The following is a 21,553-nucleotide window of genomic DNA, read 5'->3' as shown; positions in this document are numbered from 1 at the left end:
GACGATTGTGTTGGGTCGAATTCTTTGTGTTACCCTGTCACTGTCCTGGGGCTGGTTATTGTTGGTATTGTTAGTAGTTACTTCACTGAGTCCCAGGACTAGTTGACTGAGGGTATTCTTCTTTATGGTCAGCTCTTGGCATTTCAGGGCGTCGTAGTGATAGCATTGGGGGTTGCTCATTTGTAGGTGGTTCCAAAATTTGGTGGCTCTTTTTTGGATAGTGATTATTAATGGATATTGGCCTAGTTCCGCCCTGCATGCATTGTTTACTGTTTTCCTTTGAGTCCGGAGGATACTTTTACAGAATTCTGCATGTAGGATCTCAATTGGGTGTTTGTCCCATTTTGCGAATTCTTGTTGAGTTAGCGGTCCCCATACCTCACTGCCATAGAGTGCAATTGGTTCAATTACTGATTTGAAAATTTTGAGCCAAATGCTAATTGGGATTTCTATTTGGATTGATTTTTTGATGGCATAGAAAGCCCTTCTTGCTTTCTCTTTCAGTTCATTCACAGCCAGTTTGAAGTTTCCCGTAGAACTGATTTTTAAGCCCATGTATGTGTAGTTAGTGGTTTGTTCAATTTTGGTTGTTCCTACTGTAAAATTTATTTTGGGTCCCTGATGTTTGGATCTTTGCTGGAACACAAGGACTTTGGTTTTTTGGGGATTTATTGTCAGGGCCCAAGTCTGGCAGTATGACTCCAGCAGGTCCAGGTTCTGCTGTAGACCCTCTTTAGTTGGTGACAGCAGAACCAGGTCGTCTGCATAGAGGAGGAATTTAACCTTGGATTCATATAGGGTGAGGCCGGGTGCTGTAGATTGTTCAAGTAGTTTTGCCAATCCATTTATGTAAATATTAAAGAGTGTCGGTGAGATTGGCGAGCCCTGCGTCACCCCCCGCCCCTGTGGGAAGTATTTTGTTTGTTTGTCTCCAATTTTAACTGCACATTTGTTGTTTGTATACATTGATTTAATTACATCATATGTTTTCCCTCCTACCCCGCTTTCGATAAGTTTCAGGAATAAACCGTCATGCCAGATGGAGTCGAAAGCCTTCTGGAAATCTACAAAGCATGCGTAGATTTTGCTTTTGTTATGGTGAACGTGTTTGTCAATTAGGGTCTGTAGGGTGAAGATATGATCGGATGTTCTATAGTTTGGCAGGAATCCAATTTGGCTTTTACTCAAGACATTGTGCTCCTCAAGGAAGTTTATAAGTCTTTTGTTTATGATGCTACAGAATACCTTCCCCAGGTTACTGTTTACACAGATGCCTCAATAGTTGTTTGGGTCAATTTTGTCCCCACTTTTGTATATGGGCGTTATGAGTCCTTTGTTCCAGATATCAGGGAAATAACCGACACTCAGAACCAAGTTGAAGAGTTTTAGGATAGCCAGTTTCATTTTGTTGTCTGTGTGTTTAATCATCTCGTTTAGTATGCCGTCTGTCCCGCAGGCTTTTCCTGGTCGCAGGTCCTTGAGTTTTTCAAGAAGTTCTTTTTCTGTTATTATGGCGTCTAGCGGGTTTTGGTTATCTTTTATGGCCATTTCTAGCTTTTCCAGTTTTTTGCATATTTGGTGTTGCTCTGGTCTTAGTGTGTTTTTCTGGTATAATTTTTCAAAGTGGTTTACCCATGTGTCCCCATTTTGAATGGCCAAATCATCGTGTTGTTTTTTGTGTAGTGTTTTCAAGTTTTCCCAGAAACAATTGGAATCAATGGATTCCTCCATGGAGCTGAGTGTATTCTTAATATATTGCTCTTTTTTGGTTCTGAGTGTGTTTCTGTATTGTGTTAGTGTCTGACAATAAGTAAGGCGTAATTCCTCGTTTTTTGGATGTCTGTGTTTTTGGTTTGATATTTTTCCAAGTTTTTTCCTCATGTTATGGCAATCTCGGTCAAACCATTTTTCATAGTTTTTTGTTTTGGGTTTGTTCTTGCGAGCTTTCAAGTTTGCATTTGTTGCCAAATTATCAAAAATATTGTTTAGTTTAATAACTGCCCGGTTTATGCCTTCTTTATTGTGAGTGTATATGTTATCCAGAAAGGTGTCTAAGAGAGCTTGAGCTGATGCATTGCTAATTGTTTTCTGGTATTTTTCCGTGTCGTTTTTGGCCCATCTGTACGATTTTTTGGTGTTGTACAGTTTACTGGGTTGTGTTTCTATGTTGTTTGTTTCTGTCTTTTTTAGGAACATAGTAATTTGACTGTGATCCACATGGTCATGCTCCACATGATCACTCTCCACTCGGTCACTCTGCACATGGTCAGTCTCTACATGGTCTCTCTCCACATGGTCACTCCCCACATGGTCATTCTCCACATTGTCACTCTCCACACAGTCACTCTCCTCATGGTCACTCCCCACACGGTCACTCTGCACACAGTCACACTCCACATGGTCACCCTCCACATGATCACTCTCCACTCGGTCACTCTACACATGTTCACTCTCTACATGGTCACTCTCCACAAGGTCATACTCCACATGGCCTCTCTCCACATGGTCACTCGCCACACGGTCGCTCACCATGTGGCCTTTCTCCACACGATAACTCTCCACACAGTCACTCTCCACATGGTCACACTCCACATGGTCACTCTCCACATGGTCATACTCCACATGGCCTCTCTCCACATGATCACTCTCCAAACGATCACTCTCCACATGGTCACTCTCCACATGGTCACTCTCTACATGGGCACTCTCCACACAGTCACTCTCCACATGGTCACACTGCACATGGTTATTCCGCACCTGGCCACTCTCCACACAGTCACTCTCCACATGGTCACTCCCCACTCGGTCGCTCTGCACACGGTCACTCTGCACACAGTGACTCTCCACATGGTCACCCTTCACGTGATTACTCTCCACTCGGTCACTCTACACATGTTCACTCTCTACATGGTCACTCTCCTGGCAGTCACTCTCCAGAAAGCCACTCTCCACATGGTCATTCTCCACATGGTCTCAATCCACATGGTCGCTCTCCACATGGTCACACTCCAAATGATCACACTACACATGGTCACTATCCACATAGTCATTCTCCACATGGTCTCTCTCCACATGGTCACTCTCCACATGGTCTTCCTCCACATTGTCACTCTCCACCCGGTCAATGTCTACATGGTAACTCTTCACATGGTCACTCTGCACATGGTTATTCCGCACCTGGCCACTCTCCGCACAGTCACTCTCCACATGGTCACTCCCCACTCGGTCGCTCTGCACACGGTCACTCTGCACACAGTCACTCTCCACATGGTCACCCTTCAAGTGATTACTCTCCACTCGGTCACGCTACACATGTTCACTCTCTACATGGTCATTCTCCAGATGGTCAATCTCCACATTGTCATGCTCCACATGGTCACTCTCCACTCGGTCACTCTGCACATGATCAGTCTCTACATGGTCACTCTGCACATGGTCTTTCTCCACATTGTCACTCTCCACCCGGTCAATCTCTACCTGGTAACTCTTCACATGGTCACTCTGCACATGGTCACACTCCACCTGGTCATCCTCCACATGGTCAATCTCCACTCAGTCACTCTACATAGCGTCACTCTCTACATGGCCACTCTCCTGGCTGTCTCTCTCCAGAAAGTCACTCTCCACATGGTCACTCTCCACATGGTCACACTCCACATGATCACACTACACATGGTCACTATCCACATAGTCATTCTCCACATGGTCACTCTCCACATGGTCACACTCCACATGGTCTCTCTCCACATGGTCAGTCGCCACACGGTCGCTCTCCATGCGGTCTTTCTCCACACGATCACTCTCCACGCAGTCACTCTCCAGATTGTCACACTCCACGTGGTCACTCTCTACATGGTCACTCTCCAAATGGGCACTCTCCACACAGTCACTCTCCACATGGTCACTCTCCACATGGTCACTCTCCACATGGGCACTCTCCACACAGTCACTCTCCAAATGGTCACACTCCACATGGTTATGCTCCACCTGGCCACTCTCCACATGGTCACTCTCCAAATGGTCACTCACCACATGGTAACTCTCCACATGGTCACTCTCCACATGGTCACACTCCACACGATTATTCTCCAAATGTCCACTCTCCACATTTTCACTCTCCACATGATCATTCACCACGTGGTCACTCTCCACGTGATCACTCTACACAAGGTCACTCTCCACGTGGTCACTCCACACATGATCACTCTACACAAGGTCACTCACCACGTGGTCACTCTCCACTCGGTCACTCTACACATGGTCACTCTCCACATGGTCACTCTTGACATGGTCACTCTTCACATTTTCACTCTCTGCATGGTCATTCACAACATGGTCACTGTCTGCACAGGCCCTCTCCACAGCATCACTCTCCACATGGTCACTCTCTATATGTTCACTCTCCACATGGTCACACTCCACACATTCACTCTCCATATGGCCACCCTCCAATCAGTCACTCTGCAAATTGTCTCTCTCCACGTGGACACTCTCCACATGGTCAAACTCCACATTGTCATTCTCCACATTGCCACTCTCCACATGGTCTCTGTCCACATGGTCACTCTCCACATGGTCACTCTCCACATTGTCACTCCCCACTCAGTCACTCTGCATATGGTCACACTGTACATGGTCACTCTGCACATGGTCACTCTGCACATGGTCACTCTGCACATGGTCGCTCTCCACAAATTCATTCTCCACATGGTCATTCTCAGGTTGGCCACTCTGCACATGGTCACTCTCTACATGATCATTCTACAGATGGTTGCTCTCCACTTGGTCACTCTACTCATGGTGACTCCCCACACTGTCAATCTCCACACGGTCAATCTCCACATGGTCACTCTCCACATGGTCGTTCTCCACATGGTAACTTATCCACACGATCACTGTCCACATGATCACTCTCCACATGGTCACACTCCACCTAGTTACTCTCCAGAAGGTCATTCTCCTCATGGTCACTCTCCACATGGCACTCTCCAGATGGTCACTCCACTCATGGTCACTCTCCACATAGTCACTCTCCACATGGTCACAATTTACATTGTCACTCTTCACATGGTCACTCTCCACATGGTCACTCTCCACACATTCACTCTCCACATGTTCACTCTCCACATTGTCACTCTACACATGGTCACTCTCCACACGGTCACTCTCCACACTCTCACTCACAACATGGGCACTTTCCACATGGCCACTCTCCACATGGTGACTCTCCAGATGGTCGCTCTCCAAACTGTCACTCACAACATGGTCACTTTCCACATGGTCATTCTCCACATGGTTACTCTCCACAATGTCACTCACAACATGGTCACTTTCCACATGGTTATTCGCCACATGGTGACTCTCCACATGGTCACTCTCCACACGGTCACTCTCCAGTTGGTCACTCTCCAAAGATCACAGTCCAAATGGGCACTCTCCACACAGGCACTCTCTACTCGGTCACTCTCCACATGGTCAATCTCCATATTGTCACTCTCCACACTGTCATTCTCCACATGGTTACTCTCCGCACGATCACTATCCACATGGTGATTCTCCACATGGTCAATCTCCACCTAGTCACTCTCTAAATGTTCACTCTCCACATGTTCGCTCCCCACACGGTCACTCTCCAATCGGTCACTCTCAGCTCAGGCACTCATCACTCAGTCATTCTCCACATGGTCACGCTCTATGTGGTCAATCTTCACATGATCCCTCTTCATAACGTCACTCGTCACATGGTCAATCTCTGCATGGTCACTCTCCACATGGTCACTCTTCACACGGTCATTCTCCACATGGTCACTCTCCACACTCTCACTCACAACATGGGCACTTTCCACATGGTCACTCTCCACATGGGCACTCTCCACATGGTCACTCTCCACATGGTCACACTCCACATGGTTAATCTCCACCTGGCCACTCTCCACATGGTCACTCTCCAAATGGCCACTCACCACAAGGTAACTCTCCACATGGTCACTCTCCACATGGTCACACTCCACACGATTATTTTCCACATGTCCACTCTCCACATTTTCACGCTCCACATGATCACTCACCACGTGGTCACTCTCCACATGATCACTCTACACAAGGTCACTCTCCACGTGGTCACTCTCCACATGATCACTCTACACAAGTTCTCTCACCACGTGGTCACTCTCCACTCGGTCACTCTACACATGATCACTCTCCACATGGTCACTCTTGACAAGGTCACTCTTCACATTTTCACTCTCTGCATGGTCATTCACAACATGGTCACTGTCTGCAGAGTCCCTCTCCACAGCATCACTCTCCACATGGTCACTCTCTGTATGTTCACTCTCCACATGGTCACACTGCACACATTCACTCTCCACATGGCCACTCTCCAATCAGTCACTCTGCAAATTGTCTCTCTCCACGTGGACACTCTCCACATGGTCAAACTCCACATTTTCATTCTCCACATTGCCACTCTCCACATGGTCTCTGTCCATATGGTCACTCTCCACATGGTCCCTCTCCACATGGTCACTCCCCACTCAGTCACTCTGCACATGGTCACACTGTACATGGTCACTCTGCACATGGTCACTCTGCACATGGTCACTCTGCACATAGTCGCACTCCACACATTCATTCTCCACATGGTCACTCTCAGGTTGGCCACTCTGCACATGGTAACTCTTCACATGGTCACGCTCCACATGGTCACACTCCACATGATTATTCTCCACATGTCCACTCTCCACATTTTCACTCTCCACATGATCACTCACCACGTGGTCACTCTCCACATGATCACTCTACACAAGATCACTCTCCACATGGTCACCCACCATATTGTCACTCTCCATGCGATCATTCTCCACATGGTCACTCTCAACATTGCCATTCTCCACACGATCACTCTCCACATGGTCACTCTCCAAATGGTCACTCACCACATGGTAACTCTCCACATGGTCATGCTCCACATGGTCACATTCCACATGATTATTTTCCACATGTCCACTCTCCACATTTTCACTCTCCACATGATCACTCACCACGGGGTCACTCTTCACTTGATCACTCTACAAAAGGTCACTCGCCAGAGGGTCACTCTCCACATGATCACTCTACACAAGGTCACTCTCCACTCGGTCACTCTCCACTCGGTCACTCTACACATGGTCACTCTCCACATGGTCACTCTTGACAAGGTCACTCTTCACATTTTCACTCTCTGCATGGTCATTCACAACATGGTCACTGTCTGCACAGTCCCTCTCCACAGCATCACTCTCCACATGGTCACTCTCTATATGTTCACTCTCCACATGGTCACACTCCACACATTCACTCTCCACATGGCCACTCTCCAATCAGTCACTCTGCAAATTTTCTCTCTCCACGTGGGCACTCTCCACATGGTCAATCTCCACATTGTCATTCACCACATTGCCACTCTCCACATGGTCTCTCTCCACATGGTCACTCTCCACATGGTCACTCTCCACATGGTCACTCCCCACTCAGTCACTCTGCACATGGTCACACTGTACATGGTCACTCTGCACATGGTCACTCTGCACATGGTCGCTCTCCACACGTTCATTCTCCACATGGTCACTCTCAGGTTGGCCACTCTGCACATGGTCACTCTCTACATGGTCATTCTACAGGTGGTTGCTCTCCACTTGGTCACTCTCCTCATGGTGACTCTCCACACAGTCAATCTCCACACGGTCAATCTCCACATGGCCACTCTCCACATGGTAATTTATCCACACGGTCACTGTCCACATGATCACTCTCCACATGGTCACACTCCACATAGTTACTCTCCACATGGTCATTCTCCACATGGTCGCTCTCCACATGGCACTCTCCAGATGGTCACTCGGCTCATGGTCACTCTCCACATAGTCACTCTCCACATGGTCACAATCTATAGGGTCACTCTTCACATGGTCATTCTCCACACATTCACTCTCCACATGTTCACTCTCCACATTGTCACTCTACACATGGTCACTCTCCACACGGTCACTCTCCACACTCTCACTCACAACATGGGCACTTTCCACATGGTCACACTCCACATGGTGACGCTCCACACGGTCGCTCTCCAAACTGTCACTCACAACATGGTCACTTTCCACATGGTCATTCTCCACATGGTTACTCTCCACAATGTCACTCTGCACACAGTCACTCTCCAGTTGGTCACTCTCCAAATGGTCAGAGTCCAAATGGTCACTCTCCACACAGGCACTCTCTACTCGGACACTCTCCACATGGTCAATTGCCATATTGTCACTCTCCACACTGTCATTCTCCACATGGTTACTCTCCGCATGATCACCCTCCACATGGTGATTCTCCACATGGTCAACCTCCACCTAGTCACTCTCTACATGGTCACTCTCCACATGTTCACTCCCCACACGGTCACTCTCCAATCGGTCACTCTCAGCTCAGTCACTCATCACTCAGTCATTCTCCACATGGTCACGCTCTACGTGGTCAATCTCCACATGTTCCCTCTTCACAACGTCACTCTTCACATGGTCACTCTCTGCATGGTCACTCTACACATGGTCACTCTTCACATGGTCATTCTCCATATGATCTCTCTCCACATGGTCAATCTCCACATTGTCACTCTCCATATTGTCACACTACAGATGTTCACTCTCTACATGGTCACCATCCACATGGTCTCTCTCCACATTGCCACTCTCCATATTGTCACACTACAGACGGTCACTCTCTACATGGTCACCCTCCACATGGTCACTCTCCACACTGTCATTCTCCACATGGTCACTCTTCACATGGTCACACTCCACACAGTGCCTCTCCATATGGTCACTCTCCACATGGTCACTCTCCAGATGGTCACTCTCCCTATGGTCACACTCCACATTGTCACTCTCCACATTAAATACAGCTTTTTGCAAGGTAATGGGTGAATGGCTATGGGGAGCAGATGGGGAAGTGGCTTTCAGCCCAAGATCAGCCATGATCTTACTGAATGACATTCCAGGCTTGCGGTGCCAACTGACTATTCCTGCTCCTATTTCTTATGTGCTTATCTTCTTATGGTCACGCTCCACATGGTCGCTGTCCACATGGTCACTCTCTATATGGTCACTCACCACATGGTCACTCTCCACATGGTGACTCTCCGCATGGTCTTCTCCACATGGTCACTCTCCACAAAGTCACTCTACACGTGGTCACACTGCACATGGTCACCCACCATATTGTCACTCTCTATGCGGTCATTCTCCACACGGTCACTCTCCACATGGTCATTCTCCACATTTTCACTCACCAAATGTTCACTGTCCGCACGGTCACTCCCCACTTGGTCACTCTGCACAGGGTCACTCTCTACATGGTCACTCTCCACACAGTCGCTCTCCACATGGTCATGCTCCACATGGTCACTCTCCACTCGGTCACTCTGCACATGGTCAGTCTCTACATGGTCTCTCCCCACATGGTCACTCCCGACATGGTCATTCTACACATTGTCACTCTCCACACAGCCACTCTGCTCATGGTCACTCCCCACTCGGTCACTCTGCACATGTTCACTCTCTACATGGATGCTCTGCACACAGTCACTCTGCACACAGTCACTCTCCACATGGTCACCCTCCACATGATCACACTCCACTCGGTCACTCTACACATGTTCACTCTCCACACAGTCACTCTCCACATGGTCATACACATCATGGTCACTCCCCACATGGTGACTCTCTGCATGGTCTTCTCCAGATGGTCACTCTCCAAACGATCACTCTCCACATGGTCACTCTCCACATGGTCACTCTGCACATGGGCACTCACCACACATTCACTCTCCACATGGTTACACTACACACGGTTATTCTCCACCTGGCCACTCCGCACAGTCACTATCCACATGGTCACTTGCCACTCAGTCGCTCTGCACATGTTCACTCTCTATGTGGTCACTCTGCACATGGTCACTCTGCACACAGTCACTCTCCACATGGTCACCCTCCACTTGATTACTCGCCACTCGGTCACTCTACACATCTTCACTCTCTACATGGTCACTCTCCAGATGGTCCATCTCCACATGGTCACTCTGCATATTGTCACTCTACACACATCACTCTCCACATGGTCACTCTCCACTCTGTCACTCTCCACCTGGTCACACTCCACATGGTCACTCTCCGCTCAGTCACTCTGCACATGATCACTCTCTACATGGTCAATCTGCACATGGTCTTTCTCCACATTGTCACTCTCCACACGGTCAATCTCTACATGTTAACTCTTCACATGGTCACTCTGCACATGGTCACACTCCACATGGTCATCCTCCACATGGTCAATCTCCACTCAGTCACTCTACACATGGTCACTCTCTACATGGTCACTCTCCAGATAGTCACACTCCTCTCAGTCACTCTACACATGGTCAGTCTCCACATGGTCACTCTCCACATAGTTGCTTTTCTCATGGCCATTTCCCCACATTGTCACTATCCTCACAATCACTTTCCACATGGTCACTCTCCACATGGTCGTTTTCCAAACGGTCACTCTCCAAACGGCCACTCTCCAGGCAGTCACTCTCCAGGCAGTCACTCTCCACATGGTCACTCTCCACATGGTCACAATCCACATGGTCGCTCTCCACATGGTCACACTCCACATGATCACACTACACATGGTCTCTATCCACATAGTCATTCTCCACATGGTCACTCTGCACATGGTCTCACTCCACATGGTCTCTCTCCACATGGTCACTCGCCACACGGTCGCTCTCCATGCGGTCGTTCTCCACACGATCACTCTCCACACAGTCACTCTCCACATGTTCACACTCCACATGGTCACTCTCCACATGTTGACTCTCTGCATGTTCTTCTCCACATGGTCACTCTCCAAACGATTACTCTCCACATGGTCACTCTCCACATGGTCACTCTCCACATGGGCACTCTCCACACAGTCACTCTCCACATGGTCACACTCCACACGGTTATTCTCCACCTCGCCACTCTCCACGTGGTCACCCTCCAAATGGTCACTCACCACATGGTAACTCTCCACATGGTCACTCTCCACATGGTCACACTCCACATGATTATTCTCCACATGTCCACTCTCCACATTTTCACTCTCCACATGATCACTCACCATGTGGTCACTCTCCGCATAATCACTCTACTCAAGGTCACTCTCCACATGGTCACTCTCCACATGGTCACTCCCCACTCAGTCACTCTGCACATGGTCACACTGTACATGGTCACTCTGCACATGGTCACACTGCACATGGTCGCTCTCCACACGTTCATTCTCCACATGGTCACTCTCATGTTGGCCACTCTGCAAATGGTCACTCGCTTAATGGTCATTCTACAGATGGTTGCTCTCCACTTGGTCACTCTCCTCATGGTGACTCTCCACACAGTCAATCTCCACACGGTCAATCTCCACATGGTCACTCTCCACATGGTCGCTCTCCACATGGTAATTTATCCACATGGTCACTGTCCACATGATCACTCTCCACATGGTCACACTCCACATAGTTACTCTCCAGATGGTCATTCTCCACATGGTCACTCTCCACATGGCACTCTCCAGATGGTCACTCGGCTCATGGTCACTCTCCACATAGTCACTCTCCACATGGTCACAATCTACATGGTCACTCTTCACATGGTCACTCTCCACACATTCACTCTCCACATGTTCACTCTCCACATTGTCACTCTACACATGGTCACTCTCCACACGGTCACTCTCCACACTCTCACTCACAACATGGGCACTTTCCACATAATCATTCTCCACATGGTGACTCTCCACATGGTCGCTCTCCAAACTGTCACTCACAACATGGTCACTTTCCACATGATCATTCTCCACATGGTTACTCTCCACAATGTCAATCACAACATGGTCACTTTCCACATGATCATTCTCCACATGGTGACTATCCACATGGTCACTCTCCACACAGTCACTCTCCAGTTGGTCACTCTCCAAATGGTCACAGTTCAAATGGTCACTCTCCACACAGGCACTCTCTACTCGGTCACTCTCCACATGGTCAATCGCCATATTGTCACTCTCCACACTGTCATTCTCCACATGGTTACTCTCCACACGATCATCCTCCACATGGTGATCCTCCACATGGTCAATCTCCACCTAGTCACTCTCTATATGGTCACTCTCCACATGTTCACTCCCCACACGGTCACTCTCCAATCGGTCACTCTCAGCTCAGGCACTCGTCACTCAGTCATTCTCCACATGGTCACGCTCTACGTGGTCAATCTCCACATGTTCCCTCTTCACAACGTCACTCTTCACATGGTCACTCTCTGCATGGTCACTCTCCACATGGTCACTCTTCACATGGTCATTCTCCACATGATCTCTCTCCACATGGTCAATCTCCACATTGTCACTCTCCATATTGTCACACTACAGACGTTCACTCTCTACATGGTCACCCTCCACATGGTCTCTCTCCACACTGTCATTCTCCACATGGTCACTCTCCACATGGTCACACTCCACACAGTGCCTCTCCATATGGTCACTCTCCACATGGTCACTCTCCAGATGGTCACTCTCCATATGGTCGCACTCCACATTGTCACTCTCCACATTAAATACAGCTTTTTGCAAGGTAATGGGTGAAGGGCTATGGGCAGCAGATGGGGAAGTGGCTTTCAGCCCAAGATCAGCCATGATCTTACTGAATGACATTCCAGGCTCGCAGTGCCAACTGACTATTCCTGCTCCTATTTCTTATGTTCTTATCTTCTTATGGTCACTCTCCACATGGTCACTGTCCACATGGTCACTCTCTATATGGTCACTCACCACATGGTCACTCTCCACATGGTGACTCTCCGCATGGTCTTCTCCACATGGTCACTCTCCACAAAGTCACTCTACATGTGGTCACTCTGCACATGGTCACCCACCATATTGTCACTCTCTATGCGGTTATTCTCCACACGGTCACTCTCCACATAGTCAATCTCCACATTTTCACTCACCAAATGTTCACTGTCCGCATGGTCACTCCCCACTCGGTCACTCTGCACAGGGTCACTCTCTACATGGTCACTGTCCAAACAGTCACTCTCCACATGGTCATGCTCCACATGGTCACTCTCCACTCGGTCACTCTGCACATGGTCAGTCTGTACATGGTCTCTCTCCACATGGTCACTCCCGACATGGCCATTCTACACATTGTCACTCTCCACACAGTCACTCTGCTCATGGTCACTCCCCACTCGGTCACTCTGCACACAGTCACTCTCCTCATGTTCATACTCATCATGGTCACTCCCCACATGGTGACTCTCTGCATGGTCTTCTCCAGATGGTCACTCTCCAAACGATCACTCTCCACATGGTCACTCTCCACATGGTCACTCTCCACATGGGCACTCACCACACATTCACTCTCCACATGGTTACACTACACACGGTTATTCTCCACCTGGCCACTCCGCACAGTCACTATCCACATGGTCACTCGCCACTCAGTCGCTCTGCACATGTTCACTCTCTACATGGTCGCTCTGCACATGGTCACTCTGCACACAGTCACTCTCCACATGGTCACCCCCCACTTGATTACTCGCCACTCGGTCACTCTACACATCTTCACTCTCTACATGGTCACTCTCCAGATGGTCCATCTCCACATGGTCACTCTGCATATTGTCACTCTACACACATCACTCTCCACATGGTCACTCTCCACTCTGTCACTCTCCACATGGTCACTCTCCACATGGTCACTCTCCGCTCGGTCACTCTGCACATGATCACTCTTTACATGGTCACTCTGCACATGGTCTTTCTCCACATTGTCACTCTCAACACGATCAATCTCTACATGGTAACTCTTCACATGGTCACTCTGCACATGGTCACACTCCACATGGTCATCCTCCACATGGTCAATCTCCACTCAGTCACTCTACACATGGTCACTCTCTACATGGTCACTCTCCAGAGAGTCACACTCCTCTCAGTCACTCTACACATGGTCAGTCTCCACATGGTCACTCTCCACATAGTTGCTCTTCTCATGGTCATTTCCCCACATTGTCACTATCCTCACAATCACTTTCCACATGGTCACTCTCCACATGGTCATTTTCCAAACGGTCACTCTACAAATGGCCACTCTCCAGGCAGTCACTCTCCAGACAGTCACTCTCCACATGGTCACTCTCCACATGGTCACAATCCACATGGTCACTCTCCATATGGTCACACTCCACATGATCACACTACACATGGTCTCTATCCATATAGTCATTCTCCACTTGGTCGCGCTCCACATGGTCACACTCCACATGGTCTCTCTCCACATGGTCACTCACCACATGGTTGCTCTCCATGCAGTCTTTCTCCACACGATCACTCTCCACACAGTCACTCTCCATATGTTCACACTCCACATGGTCACTCTCCACATGGTGACACTCTGCATGGTCTTCTCCACATGGTCACTCTCCAAACGATCACTCTCCACATGGTCACTCTCCACATGGTCACTCTCCACATGGGCACTCTCCACACAGTCACTCTCCACATGGTCACACTCCACACGGTTATTCTCCACCTCGCCACACTCCACATGGTCACTCTCCAAATGGTCACTAACCACATGGTAACTCTCCACATGGTCACTCTCCACATGGTCACACTCCAAATGATTATTCTCCACATGTCCACTCTCCACATTTTCACTCTCCACATGATCACTCACCACGTGGTCACTCTCCACATGATCACTCTACACAAGGTCACTCTCCACATGGTCACTTTCCACATGGTCACCCACCATATTGTCACTCTCCATGCGGTCATTCTCCACATGGTCACTCTCAACATTGCCATTCTCCACACGATCACTTTCCACATGGTCACTCTCCAAATGGTCACTCACCACATGGTAACTCTCCACATGGTCACTCTTCACATGGTCACACTCCACACTATTATTCTCCACATATCCATTCTCCACATTTTCACTCTCCACATGATCGCTCACCACGTGGTCACTCTTCACTTGATCACTCTACATAAGGTCACTCTCCAGATGGTCACTCTCCACATGATCACTCTACACAAGGTCACTCACCACGTGGTCACTCTCCACTCGGTCACTCTACACATGGTCACTCTCCACATGGTCACTCTTGACAAGGTCACTCTTCACATTTTCACTCTCTGCATGGTCATTCACAACATGGTCACTGTCTGCACAGTCCCTCTCCACAGCATCACTCTCCACATGGTCACTCTCTATATGTTCACTCTCCACATGGTCACACTCCACACATTCACTCTCCACATGGCCACTCTCCAATCAGTCACTCTGCAAATTGTCTCTCTCCACGTGGACACTCTCCACATGGTCAATCTCCACATTGTCATTCACCACATTGCCACTCTCCACATGGTCTGTCTCCACATGGTCACTCTCCACATGGTCACTCTCCACATGGTCACTCCCCACTCAGTCACTCTGCACATGGTCACACTGTACATGGTCACTCTGCACATGGTCACTCTGCACATGGTCGCTCTACACACGTTCATTCTCCACATTATCACTCTCATGTTGGCCACTCTGCAAATGGTCACTCTCTACATTGTCATTCTACAGATGTTTGCTCTCCACTTGGTCACTCTCCTCATGGTGACTCTCCACACAGTCAATCTCCACACGGTCAATCTCCACATGGTCACTCTCCACATGGTCGCTCTCCACATGGTAATTTATCCACACGGTCACTGTCCACATGGTCACTCTCCACATGGTCACTCTCCACATAGTTACTCTCCAGATGGTCATTCTCCACATGGTCACTCTCCACCTGGCACTCTCCAGATGGTCACTCGGCTCATGGTCACTCTCCACATAGTCACTCTCCACATGGTCACAATCTACATGGTCACTCTTCACATGGTCACTCTCCACACATTCACTCTCCACATGTTCACTCTCCACATTGTCACTCTACACATGGTCACTCTCCACACGGTCACTCTCCACACTCTCACTCACAACATGGGCACTTTCCACATGGTCACTCTCCACATGGTGACGCTCCACACGGTCGCTCTCCAAACTGTCACTCACAACATGGTCACTTTCCACATAGTCATTCTCCACATGGTTACTCTCCACAATGTCACTCTGCACACAGTCACTCTCCAGTTGGTCACTCTCCAAATGGTCACAGTTCAAATGGTCACTCTCCACACAGGCACTCTCTACTCGGTCACTCTCCACATGGTCAATTGCCATGTTTTCACTCTCCACACTGTCATTCTCCACATGGTTACTCTCCGCACGATCACCCTCCACACTGTCATTCTTCACATGGTCAATCTCCACCTAGTCACTCTCTACATGGTCACTCTCCACATGTTCACTCCCCACATGGTCACTCTCCAATTGGTCACTCTCAGCTCAGGCACTCATCACTCAGTCATTCTCCACATGGTCACGCTCTACGTGGTCAATCTCCACATGTTCCCTCTTCACAACGTCACTCTTCACATGGTCACTCTCTGCATGGTCACTCTACACATGGTCACTCTTCACATGGTCATTCTCCACATGATCTCTCTCCACATGGTCAATCTCCACATTGTCACGCTCCATATTGTCACACTACAGACGTTCACTCTCTACATGGTCACCCTCCACATGGTCTCTCTCCACACTGTCATTCTCCACATGGTCACTCTCCACATGGTCACACGCCACACAGTGCCTCTCCATATGGTCACTCTCCACATGGTCACTCTCCAGATGGTCACTCCCCATATGGTCACACTCCACATTGTCACTCTCCACATTAAATACAGCTTTTTGCAAGGTAATGGGTGAAGGGCTATGGGGAGCAGATGGGGAAGTGGCTTTCAGCCCAAGATCAGCCATGATCTTACTAAATGACATTCCAGGCTCGCGGTGCCAACTGACTATTCCTGCTCCTATTTCTTATGTTCTTATCTTCTTATGGTCACTCTCCACATGGTCGCTGTCCACATGGTCACTCTCTATATGGTCACTCACCACATGGTCACTCTCCACATGGTGACTCTCCGCATGGTCTTCTCCACATGGTCACTCTCCACAAAGTCACTCTACACGTGGTCACTCTGCACATGGTCACCCACCGTATTGTCACTCTCTATGCGGTTATTCTCCACACGGTCACTCTCCACATGGTCATTCTCCACATTTTCACTCACCAAATGTTCACTGTCCGCATGGTCACTCCCCACTCGGTCACTCTGCACAGGGTCACTCTCTACATGGTCACTCTCTACATGGTCACTCTCCACACAGTCACTCTCCACATGGTCATGCTCTACATGGTCACTCTCCACAAAGTCACTCTACACGTGGTCACTCTGCACATGGTCACCCACCGTATTGTCACTCTCTATGCGGTTATTCTCCACACGGTCACTCTCCACATGTTCACACTCCACAAGGTCACTCTCCACATTTTCACTCACATGTTCACTGTCTGCACGGTCACTCTGCACAGGGTCACTCTCTACATGGTCACTCTCCACACAGTCACTCTCCACATGGTCATGCTCTACATGGTCACTCTCCAGCCGGTCACTCTGCACATGGTCAGTCTCTACATGGTCTCTCTCCACATGGTCACTCTCAACATGGCCATTCTACACATTGTCACTCTCCACACAGTCACTCTGCTCATGGTCACTCCCCACTTGATCACTCTGCACATGTTCACTCTCCACATGGTCACCCTCCACATGATCACACTCCACTCGGTCACTCTACACATGTTCACTCTCCACACAGTCACTCTCCACATGGTCATACTCATCATGGTCACTCTCCACATGATGACTCTCTGCATGGTCTTCTCCAGATGGTCACTCTCCAAACGATCACTCTCCACATGGTCACTCTCCACATGGTCACTCTCCACATGGGCACTCACCACACATTCACTCTCCACATGGTTACACTACACACGGTTATTCTCCACCTGGCCACTCTCCGCACAGTCACTATCCACATGGTCACTCGCCACTCAGTCGCTCTGCACATGTTCACTCTCTACATGGTCGCTCTGCACATGGTCACTCTGCACACAGTCACTCTCCACATGGCCACCCTCCACTTGATTACTCGCCACTCGGTCACTCTACACATCTTCACTCTCTACATGATCACTCTCCAGATGGTCCATCTCCACATGGTCACTCAGCATATTGTCACTCTACACACATCACTCTCCACATGGTCACTCTCCACTCTGTCACTCCCCACATGGTCACTCTCCACATGGTCACTCTCCGCTCGGTCACTATGCACATGATCACTCTCTACATGGTCACTCTGCACATGGCCTTTCTCCACATTGTCACTCTCCACATGGTCAATCTCTACATGGTAACACTTCACATGGTCACTCTGCACATGGTCACACTCCACATGGTCATCCCCCACATGGTCAATCTCCACTCAGTCACTCTACACATGGTCACTCTCTACATAGTCACTCTCCAGATAGTCACACTCCTCTCAGTCACTCTACACATGGCCAGTCTCCACATGGTCACTCTCCACATAGTTGCTTTTCTCATGGTCATTTCCCCACATTGTCACTATCCTCACAATCACTTTCCACATGGTCACTCTCCACATGGTCGTTTTCCAAACGGTCACTCTCCAAATGGCCACTCTCCAGGCAGTCACTCTCCAGGCAGTCACTCTCCATGTGGTCACTCTCCACGTGGTCACAATCCACATGGTCGCTCTCCACATGGTCACACTCCATATGATCACACTACACATGGTCTCTATCCACATAGTCATTCTCCACATGGTCACTCTGCACATGGTCACACTCCACATGATCTCTCTCCACTTGATCACTCGCCAAACGGTCGCTCTCCATGCGGTCTTTCTCCACACGATCACTCTCCACACAGTCACTCTCCACATGTTCACACTCCACATGGTCACTCTCCACATGGTGTCTCTCTGCATGGTCTTCTCCACATGGTCACTCTCCACATGGTCACTCTCCACATGGGCACTCTCGACACAGTCACTCTCCACATGGTCACACTGCACATGGTTAATCCGCACCTGGCCACTCTCCGCACAGTCACTCTCCACATGGTCACACTCCACACAGTTATTCTCCACCTCGCCACTCTCCACATGGTCACTCTCCAAATGGTCACTCACCACATGGTAACTCTCCACATGGTCACTCTCCACATTTTCACTGTCCACATGATCACTCACCACGTGGTCACTCTCCACATGGTCTCTCTCCACATGGGCACTCTCCACACAGTCACTCTCCACATGGTCACACTCCACACGGTTATTCTCCACCTCGCCACTCTCCACATGGTCACTCTCCAAATGGTCACTCACCACATGGTAACTCTCCAAATTGTCACTCTCCACATGGTCACACTCCACATGATTATTCTCCACATGTCCACTCTCCACATTTTCAATCTCCACATGATCACTCACCATGTGGCACTCTCCACATGTTCACTCTACACAAGGTCACTCTCCACATGGTCACTCTCCACATGGTCACCCACCATATTGTCACTCTCCATGCGGTCATTCTCCACATGGTCACTCTCAACATTGCCATTCTCCACACGATCACTCTCCACAAGACCAGTTTCCCACATGGTCACTGTCCTCATGGTTGTTTTCCACATGGTCACTCTCCACATGGCCACTCTCCAGACAGTCACTCACCACATGGTCACTCTCCATGCGGTTACTCTCCACAATGTCACACTCCACATGGTCACTCTCCACTTGGTCACTCTCCACACGGTCGCACTCCACATGGTCGCGCTCCACACGGTGACTCTCCGCATGGGCTTCTAAACATGGTCATTCTCCAAATGGTCACTGACCACATGGTCACTCTCCACATGGTCACTCTCCACATGGGCACTCTCCACATGGTCACTCACTACATGGTCACACTCCACACGGTTATTCTCCACATGGCCGCTCTCCACATTTTCACTCTCCACATGGTCACTCACAACGTGCTCACACTCCACATGATCACGCTCCACAAGGTCACCCTCCATGTGGTCACTCTCCACATGGTAACCCACCATATTGTCACTCTCCATGCATTCATTCTCCACATGGTCACTCTCAACATTGCAATCCTCCACACGGTCACTCTCCACATGGTCATTCTCCACATTTTCACGCACCACATGTTCACTGTCCGCACGGTAACACCCCACTCGGTCACTCTGCACAGTGTCACTCTCTACATGGTCACTCTCCACATAGTCTCTCTTCACATGGTCACTCTCCAGATGGTCACTCTCCTCTTGGTCATTCTATACATGGTCACTCTCTTCAAGGTCACCCTCCACATGGTCTGTCTCTGCATGGTCATTTCCCCACATGTTCATTCTCCTCATGGTTGCTTTCCACATGGTCACTCTCCATATGGTAACTCTCCACATGGTCGTATTCCGCTCGATCATTCTCCACATGGTCACTCTCCAGACATTCACTCTCCACATGGTCACTCTCCACGTGGTCACTCTCCAAATGGACACATTCCGCATGGTTGCTCTCCACATGGTCACTCTCCACATGGTCACTCTCCACATTGTCAATCTCCACATAGTCACTCTGCACATTGTCACTCTATGCACGGTCATTCTCCACATGGTCACTCTCCACACTGTCGCTCTCCACATGGTCACTCTCCACATGGGCATTCTCCACATGGTCACTCACCACATGGTCACACTCCACACAATTATTCTCCACATGGCCACTCTCCATATTTTCACTCTCCACATGGTCACTCACAACGTGCTCACCCTCCACATGATCACGCTCCACAAGGTCACACTCCTCGTGGTCACTCTCCACATGGTAACCCACCATATTGTCACTCTCCATGTGTTCATTCTCCACATGGTCACTCTCAACATTGCAATTCTCCACACGGTCACTCTCCACATGGTAATTCTCCACATTTTCACGCACCACATGTTCACTGTCCGCACAGTAACTCCCCACTTGGTCACTCTGCACAGGGTCACTCTCTACATGGTCACTCTCCACACAGTCGCTCTCCACATGGTCACTCTCCAGATGGTCACTCTCCTCTTGGTCATTCTATACATGGTCACTCTCTTCAAGGTCACTCTCCACATGGTCTGTCTCTGCATGGTCATTTCCCCACACGTTCATTCTCCTCATGGTTGCTTTCCACATGGTCACTCTCCATATGGTAACTCTCCACATGGTCGTTTTCCACTCGGTCATTCTCCACATGGTCACTCTCCAGACATTCACTCTCCTCATGTTCACTCTCCACGTGGTCACTCTCCAAATGGACACACTCCGCATGGTTGCTCTCCACATGGTCACTCTCCACATGGTCACTCTCCACATTGTCAATCTCCACATAGTCACTCTGCACATTGTCACCCT

The sequence above is a fragment of the Somniosus microcephalus genome, chromosome 8 (genome assembly GCF_052327205.1).
Source record: "Somniosus microcephalus isolate GS21.2 chromosome 8, FLI_Smic_1.0, whole genome shotgun sequence".
NCBI lineage: Eukaryota > Metazoa > Chordata > Chondrichthyes > Squaliformes > Somniosidae > Somniosus > Somniosus microcephalus.
Note: the sequence above shows the minus strand (reverse complement) of the source record.